The 13,450-nt window shown below is 37.0% G+C and overlaps 1 pseudogene; it reads right to left on the minus strand.

The window, feature by feature from the left end:
• Positions 1-13,450, minus strand: part of LOC141963933 (neural-cadherin-like) — a 99,192-nt pseudogene that overhangs the window by 20,410 nt on the left and 65,332 nt on the right.

A 13,450-nucleotide genomic window follows, 5' to 3' on the forward strand; every position in this document is an offset into this window, starting at 1 on the left:
ATAAACTGCATAATAAACTATGCTTAATAAGGGCCACCGGGACTAGTTTAAGGTTAAGTTTTACATTCAGTTTCAGGAAAAACACAGTAATAGAAATTCAAGACATAATAAACTGTTCATTCTCTGCTAAACTACTCTGATGAGAAAACATAAAGAGGACACATTTGCTCTGCTCTCTCCCACTACAGCGTTAAACCTCGTGGTACTGTGGCTGCTATCACAGAGTAGCTCTCTTGCTAGTATTTGTTGAACTAGGTACTGTGCACCACTCAAGAATGCATCCAGAACAGCATCCTTTTTTTTTTTTTTTTCAGTTCAAAGACTACATCTTCTGGGAAGCAGTCACTTCCTGCACCCCAAAGATTATTTTTTCCTAAAAAAAAGCACTGACTCATCTTTCTCTTGGATCTTTTCTTGCCAGCAGAAAATCTCTCCCCACAAGATATCTAATCTTGCTCAGCCGTACACTGGCTGTCACAGCGGAGGTGGGACTGGTCTACAATTTCTGGGTAGGGCTCATCTATGAACCTCTGTTTCTCTAAGTTGCTCCACTTCTGCCATTCTCATCTCCAGATCTCTCAGCATCAGATACTTTCTGAATCACATGTGCACATACAAAAACCTCTTCCTCCATGTAGGTGAAAACTAGTGAACGGAAAACAGATTTTATAGGTTTATAAAAATACTGCTTTTTCTGCAAGTGCAATATATACTTCTTTGCATCTAACAGTTTTTTGGTAAATGATCTTTTACACACTAGGGTCTGAGCTTTGCAAATATACTTTACTCATTTCACTTCGTAGTTTACAGAATTAGAGTTTTAGTTTTGAAATATGTTAACCATTTAAAGAATAAATTAAGAACAGCAAGAGAAAAAACTATGTGTAAAACTGTGCTATATTTATCAATCTGATATAATGTCCAGATAGCACTTACCTTTGTAACTGTACACACAGACTTCTTTATGGCCAGATTCGCGGCAGTTGTCATTTTCATCACCAATTGTTATAGTCAGGGTGTTTGTATAGCTCATGGATGGAATCCCACTATCTGTTATAACTACTGGCAGATGAAACACCTTCTGCTTTTCTCTGTCAAAGGACCTCAAAGCAGTTACAGTTGCTATATTATTTCTGTTGTCAGTAAGAGAAAAGTCCAAAGAATTCTCATAATCTGGTGGCAATGAAAATGTAAAGGGCGGCCCATTTCCTTCACTGTCTGGATCAAATGCATGAAGCAGGTTTGATGTATGGTTCATATACACTATTTCAGGCCTCAACATATTTTCCCAAACTACAGGCATGTACGGTGCATCAAACCCTGGTCCATTGTCATTAACATCAAGCAAGTTAATCAAAATCGTAACATTTCCAGTGCAGGCAGGTGTCCCTTGATCTGAAGCTTCTACAATTAAACTGTATTTTTGAATGACTTCACGATCCAGTGTGTTTGCCACAATCACACAACCATGTTGGTCAACTGCGAACTGTCCCATAGGATCCGAATCTGACTTTATAGAATATATAATGTTCCCATTCAAACCAGAATCCTAGTCTGTGGCTCTCACAGTAGTTACTGTAGTACCTACAGGCATGTTTTCAAAGAAAGGGCTTGTCTGAATAAACTGAGAAAGGAAAACTGGGCTGTGGTCATTAGAGTCTTCAACGTCAATCAGGCATACTGCAATACTAGAAAAATCAAGATCTTCCACTGTAATAGTGAGATTAAACTGCCTTTCACGTGCATTCTCAAAATCCAAATTTTTTTTCAGTCGAATAGTAGCACATTGCCATTCCTTGACATTCTCAATATAAAACTTCTGCTCTGGGTCTCCCCCGATGACACTGAATATTAAGTCAGCATTTTCCCCAACATCTGCATCTGTAGCACACACTGGCAGAACTTCTGAGTCAATGGCACTGTTTTCAGGAACTAGTGCCTGCCACATCTCTTTTGTGAATTTAGGTACATGATCATTGACATCTGCAATCCAGATAGTGGATGTGCCAGTTCCTGTTAGCCCTCCCCCATCTCTTGCTTCAACAGTCAGAAAATACTTGCCAGTCCTTTCTGTGTCTAGCATTCCCCCTGCTACGTGGACTGTGCCAGTATTGCGATTGATATCAAACATGTCAGTACCAAACTCATTTTTTACATTCTCTGTTATCATGTAAATCAGGACAGCGTTAAGACCTACATTTGGATCATCACGATCAACTGCACCCATTTCCATGACTAATGTGTCTGCAGGAGGATTTTCAAAGATGCTCCCATTGCAATCATCAGGCTTGCACGTGAACATGGGTGCATTGTCATTTATATCCCACACGTTAATAATATCAGCAAATCCCGTAAGTCCTTCTCCACCTTCATCAGTAGCCAATACAACAAATCTCCACAGTGCTCTCTCTTCCCAATCCAGCATCTTGTGTGAGTAAATGATGCCTGTTTTCTCATCTATCGTGAAAACATCAGCTGCACCATGCCCATGTAATGAGTATCTCAAGTCTCCTTCATCCATATTACTATCAGGGTCATTGGCCATAACCTACAAAAGTTTTGAAAACAAACACACAGAAATTATAAAATACGCAATGACTGTATTATATTATATATGCTGCTAGTCTAAAGGAGTCCAAGCAAAAGCATATGACATGCTATTAATATCTGCATGACAGATGAATGGCAAATAAAAGGTGGCTGAGGGTCAATTCTGAGTAGATAAATACACTTTGCACCACAATAACAATGTAGATATTCTAATACTAAGATAATAATTTTTTTTCATATTGTAGAGGTATTTTAACTATCCTATTCTGATAGCTACTTTAAAATGTTAATGATTTGCTTTACAATCACAAATGATCCATCCTGTTTATCCTACTTAATATCTTTGTAATTATTTTTTCCATAAAAATCCATTTCTCTTCATCCAGTGACAAAAATACCTCAGTAAAACTAAATTTCATTAATATGTATAAAATTGATTATTATTAACATACCTGTATCAGAGTAATTAATCTGTGCTCTTTCATTGACATATTACAATCTCTGAAACGGGGTACACTACCTGAACTACAAAGACTGGTAACCCATCCATTTCCTCAATTATACTTCCATAGTATTCATTGACAGAGAAAACGGGAGTCTCATCATTTTTATTCATGACACTGATGATGATAACTGCATAATCTTCCCGTTTCCCATCAGAGGCCAACAAGTCAATCTCATACATTTTTGTTTCTTCATAATCCAGTGGTTGGGCAATAAAAAAGGCTCCTACTTCTGGTTCTACATCAAGTACTCCTCCTGTGTTTCCAGCTGTTATCTGATACCGTAATTTAGCATTTGTTCCTGTCAATTACCAACCGTGACAGAAAACATACATTTCTTGAAGCAGATTAAAACATTGGATGTTAAGATGAAGTACAAGTCACGCAATAACTGATTTTGGTACCACAGTTATGAGATCTTTTAAAACAAGCAGCTATGTCAGATCACTTAGCAGCATTTTCAGTTCTGGTATGTCCAATTACATCTGTGTCAAATTATAAAATGTCTCTTTGCAATGAAGTACTAACTGTGCTTTTACTTATGATCCCTTGAATTCACTGAAGGATCACTATGACTGGTCAAGACTATGGGACAAATTCATCTTTGCTAACACCCAGCATGTAAGAATGAGTTATCATAAAATACTTCATACCGTAGAACCATTTTGCACTTACATTAATTTATGCATAGACTTTACCAACAAACAGGATAATTCTGTATCAAGCCAGAGGAGACAGTACTAACAGAACTTCTGAAAATTTCAGATGCAGTACCAATTTGCTGATGGTTTTAGTAAATTGGTAAAGACTAGTAAATTTAGTAAAGACTTTTAGCCTTTCTACAAGCTCTACATTCACATTACCATTCTTCTCTTCTTCCCTTCTTTCATAGCTACAAGTTTAATCATTTGCTTTATTAAGAGGACAGAAATGAAGTGCTGTATATCCATCACATCAGGTCCCCTGATCCAACAGTACAGAGTAGATTTACAGGCAGCCTAAGTAGTAAACTGTAATTTCCCTGAGTTAGTAAATCCTTCAGAACAACTTAGCCACATTTGCCTCAATCTCCTTGAGTGAGTGAGGAATAAAGTGCAGCCAGGATCTACTTGCACTTCACAGACATGCTGACAGAACAGTCCTTTGGGAGTTGTGCAACAACAAAAAAGTATGGTTTCACCATACAGTAAAGTCAAATTAGTAGTGGACCATAGCCAGAAGATGGAAGTCTGTACTGTTCCCTCTCTTTTATGAGCACCGGTTAAGTAGTTGTTTTTACATGACTGATGGCTGAATTACAAACTGATAGCAATATAGCTAAGCCTCATCATATGCATTTAGGAAGCCCAGTTTCACATATATGAACATGTACCAAAAAAAATAAAGAACAATACAACTATACTGTCCACAGAGAAAGCAAATGAATCTCACTGAAATCAAGTCTGATTCATTCTAGTTAACCAGGACATTTTTATTGGCACTCATTTGTAAGAAAATTATATGATCTATAATAAATTTGTATTTGCTGGCACAGAAACTATTCCCCATCATCCCACATTAATGCATTGCCTCCTGAAATAAGTTATTTGACTTATGCCTCACCGCTCCCTTATGAACTAATGTTCACGCCTGATCAGTTCACACTTAAGAGAAGTTTTTAAATCTAGAGACAAAAAGATATCTTCCTTTCTAACACCACTAAATATGTCTTGGTGTACTGAAATTAACTCATTAATATTTTAGACACAATTATGGCGAATTTCAATACTTCACCTTCATCTTCGTCATTAGCACTGACTGTAATGATAGTCGAGCCCACATCCTGGTCTTCATCCACATTTACTTCATAGACACTCTGAGTGAAGACAGGCTTGTTATCATTCACATCACTGATAAAAATGTGCACGTAGGCCGTGTCTAGAGAGACAAGAAACAAGAGATTAAAATACTCGGCTGTGCCACTTCTGTCAGCTACAATTCCTTAAACTGTCTAGCTGCACACTAAATGAAGACAAATATGCAGACAATACAGAAACAAACCCTTAGGGTTGTGGACAATATATATACCAACATTACCCAAAAGCACTTGGATATCAAATGAATGTCGCATCCAATTTGTTTAAACAGATAATATGTGAATAACTGACGCCTAATACGGCAACTGTACAGTTTTTAGTCATAACTTTTTGTCCTGAAGCCACAAAAGCCAAATTTTAAGTCTTTATTTAAGCACAGCTGTCAACTAAGAATGAGGGTTTCTATCTTGAACTTCACTACTTCATACTTCATAATTACTTCTGGATGAACACAGTATCAGATGCAGTGCTCTGAAAAACACCTGCACTACCCAAAGATCTGCATGCTACAGATAATGGGTGTATCTTCACTAGCTAGGAAATACTCTCTAAACTCTATGAAGCCCTAGTTTTCTATTCATTTCAGAACACAAAACTTGTCTGATCATCATATAAAATATCTCTGACAAGACTGTTGCACAAACAGTAAGGAAAAAAAAAGAAAAACCAAAACAAAAAACAATACAGTAAACATTCGTTCTTGCATTTCCAAGCTTCTGTTTTCAGAGACCAATCCATGCAAAATCATGCTTGCAACAGACATCTGTCTCTTACCAGAGTTTGGTTTCCCATGTTTTCCAAGTCGAGCTGATTCAGAGCCATCTACTGACTTGACTTCTAGAAGATAGGACCCCTTCTTCTCTCTATCAAACACTGAGGCAGTGTAAATTGAACCTGTCCGTGAGTCCAAGTGAAAGTATGTGTAGTCTCTACCACTGTCATGTAAGAGATAGTAAATTATCTAAAGGATGTAAAAGAAGTTGTTAATCCGTGCTTTACTTCTGTTGAACAGTTCACAACTAAATAAGTACTTAAAAGACTGGTAGAGCAGTCTTGTGTTTAAGAACTTGACCATGGCCAAGAAAGCTGAGTAAAACTGCCAGTTTGAGCAATCTACTTTAAAGTCCTTCACTTTACTTCCTTGCATGTTGACTGCTGATCTGTAAATGGAAATAAATTTGTGTTGTCTAATCAATTCCTGAGTTCACTAGTTCACATTTGCACAGTGCTTGTGCAACAGCACTCAAACTCAGCTAAAAATCCCATGTACTAATGTAATAGCCACATGTGAGCTGAATTTGAACTTGCTATCATGGACCATGTTCTAGTCTATTATATATGTTTCCGTGCACTTCACTTCAGCTTGCACTGTTGTTCTAAGGATATGCCTACTTTCAATTTTTAAAAATCAGTAATGAATACATCCAACTTTTGGTGTTGACAAATTTTCTAAGGATTCAGTTTTCCACACCCCCAATGATTTACAACACACAGAAGCTTTTAACACACTTTTTCTTCCATTAATTTATCCAATTGTATTTTAGGTCTATGTACACCTTTCCAAAGCAGACCATTCTATAGCAAGTTTTTCACCTGAACTACAGGCTGTGTAAATATTTCTTCTTTGTTTTCTATCTCACACCTACTAGTTTTAGTTGCATTTTTCACATGCAAGACAGAGAAATATGTAATTAACTATTTCATCTCATGTTTTGCTATTAGTCATCCCTTTTCTAGGTTGAAGACTTCTAGTCCATTTAGCCATTGTTCATACAGAAGTTATTCCCATATCTTTTATCACAGAAGATGTAGGTCCCTGCTTGCTTGCCTCACCATTCTGACCAAGGTCAAGGTCGGTGGCAGAGACCTGAATGACAAATGTGCCAAGACCAGCTCCCTCTGTTACCGAGGTTTCATAAATAGATGAAGTGAAGAATGGGACATTGTCATTGACATCTAAAACATCAAAAAGAGTGCATAAAGAGAACACTATAAAACTTTAAAGAAAAAGGAAAAAAAATACTATGACTATACTATAAGATCACTGAACAGCTTACTCACCTGTTACATTAATATAGACTGTAGCAAATGCTGCCAGAGGAACCGCAGCAACACTGTGCTCGAACCCTTAGCAGAAAGTTCTTTGTTGTTTCATAATCTAGTGGCTCAGCTACCAGAATTGAAGCAGAACCATCATGTCTGTTTGGAGTCAGGTAGAAACAAACTGGCATGTTGGTCTCTCGAACAAGTCCCTCTTCCAGGTTATAAGTCACACAGGGATCACCAAGAGAAGTTGCTTTGATTGTCTGCACAGTTCAAAAAGTATAAGTAATCAACACTTTCGTAAGTACAGCAACATTTCTAAAAGCTTTTGTGCACTGACTCTCCCAGATCTTCACCTCTCAACTGAAAACACTAGAACAAGTATTTCCTGATACCAAATCTTAACCCTGCCTGATACATCTCCAGGCTGCAAACAGCTGCAGCCAAAGGCTCTCAGCCATTACATGTTTGGTTACTTGTGCTTTTACCCTAAAAATATGTGTTTTGGAGATACTTCATAAAGCTCTTCCAATTATTCATAACGAGCAATCACACTAAACAACTCTAAGTACTGCGAAGCCCAATAATCACCTCAGGTAACACAGCAGCATTCAAAAACTGGATCACCTATAGCGTTGTCCAAATGGGAAGGAAATTAAATAGTGGTTGCATGCATATAAAAAAATAAATAAATAAAAACCAGCAAAAATGCTGGTTACTATTAGCATTTCTAAAAGAAAACTGATAGCAAGTTATTGGGTCCTACAATACACAAAACTGTTAAAAAACGTCACTATATTTAAGCACATAAGCAATGTTCAGTTACTTTACAGCCTTAGAGCTATATACAGGCAAACAAGTCTGTCCCAACCTTACAAAAATTGATGTATCTCGTGTAGTATTCTCTGGAATAACAACTTCATAGCTGTCTCTTTCCCACTGCAGAGGCTGGGGTTTTTTGCACTGGTAATAGTTACCAAAGTTCAACTTTACTGCTCCTATTACCTCCATTTGTAGCAATAATCTCTCGAATTATAGACGACCTCTGAATAATAAAAAAGGTTTCATTATAGAGGCTTTTGATCAGGGCTCCAATGAGCTGCTTTTTTTTTTTTTCCACAAATAATATATAAAATTAAAGGCACACTTTAGAAAACTTTAGAAGGAAAATAGCCACAACTGCAGAATACTGAGCTCAGAATATGAAGTAGGTACAAGGTTGCTATTTTATTAAGATTGTTGGAAAATGTGGCTATTTGTCTCAATAAACCTTAGCAGATTTCACATAAAGCTTAAAACAAAACAAACAAAAAAACCACTTTGTGCTCTGAGTTCTTAAGCTTACCTATCAACAGTTCTTGTTATAAGGGCTGTAGTGTTCTTAGATTTGATAAAGAAAATATATTTAAAGGATACATCTTCACCAAAGTATTGTGCGTCAGTTACTTAGAAGTTAAACTTCAATACTAAAACTATCTATTATGTATTTAAAGATTGACATCTACAACAATATTTTCACTTCAACACACATTATTTTACAATTCTGAAAATATCAGACTCCTTATTCAAAAATGGCTGAAACTGGTAAATTTTAGATAACTACATGCAACAGTATTGTTCATTATGCCTTCACCTTCCTGAGGGGTAGCTATGCTTAGTCCACTATGACTAACATGTATCAAGTTGAGAATCTGTATCAGAAGCAAAATTTCACACTCTTTCTCATGCAGGCTGGCCTGTTAACACAGTGAAGTTCTTGTTGCCCTGCTTATGGTCTCAGCTCTCCAGTCCTTGGTATTAGAATGCCAGAGGTCATGAACTGGAAAGAACAAGTTCTCAGAGGCAGTGCTGTCAGCTGCTACTTTCCAGCTAAAAGCAGGACTTCCTTATATGCAATTTACAGTCAATGAACTCATCAGCTAAAAGCCTCAGACTCATGCTTAATTTAAACATGATGTATTGATCCTTTACTGTGAAGGGATAACACACATGTAAGGACAAGCTCACGACCTCAGTCCCTCCTAAAATATATTGAGATAGCCATCTTAAAAAGGAAAGCAAGCACTGTACCTCAGATATGGGTTGGTTCACAAACACCCAGCCCATAGTAGAATTAATTTGTAAATAATTTGGTTCTTCACTTGCTATTGAATATGTAACGGCAGCATTTGAGCTGTAGTCATCATCATGGGCTGCAACACGAAGAAAGCTGGTCCTAACTCTTGTGTCCTCTCTCAGAAAATCTAATGTAAGGAAAGGATATTTCAAACTGATCATTAATTCACGAAAATACCATGAACATCTTACTAAGATATGAAGAAATACTAAAATAATAATGTATGGAGGCTGTAACTTTATCTTCCTTGGAATGATGGCCATAAAAATCAAACTGAATATTCTAGAGCTGCTATAACTCCAGAGCTATGGATCACATTTGAACTTCGTATTATCACACTCATAACCTGGAATTCTTATTTCTTATGAGACACTACTCTTTTTTTGGCTTGTATTTTCAGTAGGTGACTAATTGTTCTGTATGAAATATACATAAATGGTATTTTAATTTATTGCATAAAACCAGAAAAAGACCACATTGTGAGAAACTACTTTCTAGGATTTGTGTAAAAACTGAGAATTATCAGTCTTCATTTTTTAATTAATATTACATATGCCTGTAGGTGTTTATTCATAAACAGGATGGGGTTTTTGAAGAACCAAGAAGTAAAGGTAAAACAACAACAAAGAATGATTAAATTCAAATGGGAGAAATATGTAATCAAAAGTTATGACAAAAACCTATTTAATCAGAAAAGGATACAGTTAGTGCTCAGTACTGCCCACTCACACGCTTATTCCAACTTTCACATCTCTGTGTATACCACAGACACTTGGTATACTCAGGTAAGGAAAGATACTGACATGGCTATTCTTTCAAGGAATTTTCTCATAACAACAGGAAGGCCTACGAGCCAAGACTGTACTTGTTACACTGCACACTACACAGAATAACAATTCTGCAATTAATTAAGGTAAGTGCATCTCTGGCTGCACTTAGCTGGTCACAAGATCTACTGCCAGGGAAGACAAAACACAAAAATCTTAGACATCAGATAAGCTCACACTCAGGGCACTGAAACTCTATCCAGTGACTCTCAATTACATTCATAGTGGGTGTTTTCAAATCTGGGATCATTGTCATTTTGGTCCAGGATGATAATATTTATCTGACATATTCCAGTGAGTGGTTCCGCTGCCTGATCTGTTGCTGTGACAGTGATAGGATATTCCCTCTGTTTTTCTCAATCAAATACTTGAACAGTTGTCAGAGCTCCTGAAAACAAATTAAATACCAGATAGTTAAAATACTATGCATTTGACAAAATTCTACATTCAGATCTTTATTTGACTGTCAATACATTGAGATACAATGCAACAGGTTAAATACACCTATAATGTGAACTTCAGGTTCAAGGATCCAATCACAAGATTTAACAAGTTTCAACAGCTTAAATTCTACTGCTCAGAAAGACACAAGCTTCATATACACTTACATCTACATACAATTGGACTTAAATTTAGAAGTGATCTAAACTAACTTCACTGAGCACAGTGATCCAAACTAAGAGACTGAGTTTCTAAAAAAATATTTATTCTGAAGAGCAGTTAAGTATAAGGTAAATGCATGTTTTCTGGTTTTTATCCTCCAAAAGTTCAGCCTGAACTTAGTTTTGGCTTTCCAAGACTTAGTCTCTTTGCTGTTTCTAAGAGTACAGGCATTTGGATAAATCATTTATATGCCATTAGTAACGCTGAAAGATAATGTGCATTTAAAATATGGTGGGGTTCTTTACATCTAGTTACAAAAACACTTAAGTTATTCACACCGCAGAATTTCTATATTTCAGGTAAACATCAGTTCTAGTTCACTACTGAACATGTATGAAACTAAAAGGAGAGCATTTGTTCATGAAGGTAATACAGTTTATATTTTGTCTGCTATCAAAAAACTCAATGAAAAAGCACAAAGTCTGATTTTATTTAAGTTTTTTTTTTCATCAATGTAACAAAGTGGTTTCTATCTGCCAGTAGCAGTTCTGATATTCTCTTTACCTGTGTCAGGATGAATACTAAATGCGGGTAGGACATCACCTCTGTGCATCAATCCATATTTCACTATACCATTGCCTCCCTCATCAGCATCAGTGGCTTCAACCTGCAGTACAACTGTCCCCGAAGGCTGGTTTTCCAATACAGAAGCTGTTCCCGATAATACTGACACTAAGGGAGGAGTGGAAAAAAAAAAGAAAAATCAAGGATTTACTATGCCATTTGATTTAAGGATATACTAGAGGGGGAAGAAAGAAAAAAAGATTTAGCTATACTTCCCATTCATATGCATTGATGTTAATGTTTTATCTGTATCATGATTAATATACAGGCTTCACTTTCTATTTTCCAGTTATACAAACAAAACAGAAGACGAGGTCACTGAGCATCTCCAACTAGTGACAATATTTGGAGAAAAAGTTACAGTTACATATACCTCCAAATGCAAATATTTTTCTACATTAGCAAAAGACATAAAAGAGGGCATACACTTGCTGAAACCACAGAATCACTTTGGTCAAAAAGCAATTTCTACCCAAAGTAACTTTGTCAAGGACAGATGACTGAGACTTACAAAGACTGACATGGATAGTCACTGACTTTTCAAAATATGCAACATTGCCCGTCAGCATCAAATTTGAAATTTTTCAACAGCGGATCTTTAATATGAATTAACATTCTGAAAACATATTCAAGCATTTATTTTTTTTACAATACTTTATAAATTAAGCTAAAACACTTTCATTCTTCTCTTTCATCGATTCCAATCATGAGAAGAAGCCTTTGTAATTTAGAAAGGTATTCTGGAACAAGTTCACTGCACAGATAGCTACACCTATCGATTCCTCCTCACAGATGTCACACAGAACCTCCAAAAGTTATTCCCTCAACCTTATCTTCTAAAATGCCAGCAATGAGATGTGGTTCAGGGAAGAGACAGTGCTCACAGGGGCTGTTCTGCCACAAGAGGAGAACAAACCATGAAGTCTTAGGAGAGAGATGGAAGAGATGAGGAAGACAGTAGCATCAGGACACAAAGAGAGCCAAAAGTGGACCAGTCCTTGAAGAGCTCATCTGCTGTATCACTTGCAGTGACAACACAGTCTTAAATATTCACCACACAGTATAATACAAATGACCAAGCCTCATATATTTACCTTCTGAAAGACAGGTTTGTTATTGTTGACATCATCAATTTTCACAACAACCTGGGCAGTACTTGTAAGAGAACAGGGCCCTCCTGAGAAGTTATCATCAGTAGTTGTGACATTAAGTACATATTCTGTCCCCTTCAGCCTAGGAAACGGGCTTGAACGATGCAGTGGGCGGAGGAAGCAAGCAGTCGATTCAATGTGAATGATAGAGCAAGCTTCAACTTTATTAAAAGAAATCACATCTTATATAAGCACTCTACAATACTACTCGCAAATCTATTGGATATATCTAAAAGGTTACATTATAATATCCCAACCCCTTGAGGTATCAACATCCTCCATCTTCTGACTTGCTTTCTTTCCCAAGGTTGTTTTCCATTATAATCAAGGCCACTCTGTACCTCAGTTTCTCTCTTTGTTAACATAACAGTTCTTTGTTAGCATAACTGAGCCCTGAATCTCCTTCCTTGTTAACATAACTGTACCCTGGGTTTTTTCCTTTGTTTACCTCAGATGGCTGTAATCAGCTCCTGCACAGACCCATGACCTTGCTCTGCAAGCCATTCTCCAACAAAACGAAGTCTAACTAGCCCTGTAAAAACAACAATAGGATGTGGGGGTTTATGTTTTTACTACATTAACCAATCACTGTTATTCTTCTTACTAGTAAGCACACCAACAAACCATTCTGCCTTACTTGCTCATCAATAAACCACAAAGCTGCTGGAGTTTAATTTAACTACAGTATTTTTACTGCAGCCCAATATAAAAACAAAATTCAGACAGCATGACAGGTTTGTTAGGCTGCAGGTATGTCTACAGAGCTAAATGAGACAACAGGTACAATTCAGTTGCCCTGCACATACTAGCTTTAGCCTATCTGCTGCATAAAAAAACCTCAAACAAAACAATAACCCAGAGAAATGTTATGGCAGGCTTCTGCTTAACCTGCACCAGCCCCACCAGCATGCCTGGCTATGTTCTGTATCATTATCATGATGAAGCATGTCACCATGTCTACTGCTGTAGCTACCAATGCTAGCTCAGCTGAAGCTAGTTCCAAGTTTACCTTCCTGTGGCACAATCATAGCAGCATCCTCAGAAACCTCTATTTTACTACTCTCCCAGGTCACCCAAATGATACACCCTGCTGAATGGGACATAAAGGCACCATCAGAGGAAGAAGTATGACAGATTTGCTACAAAAGCAAAAGAGACTCCAGCTGAGACCATGCAG

This window comes from Athene noctua, chromosome 9, assembly GCF_965140245.1.
Source record: "Athene noctua chromosome 9, bAthNoc1.hap1.1, whole genome shotgun sequence".
Taxonomy (NCBI): Eukaryota; Metazoa; Chordata; class Aves; order Strigiformes; family Strigidae; genus Athene; species Athene noctua.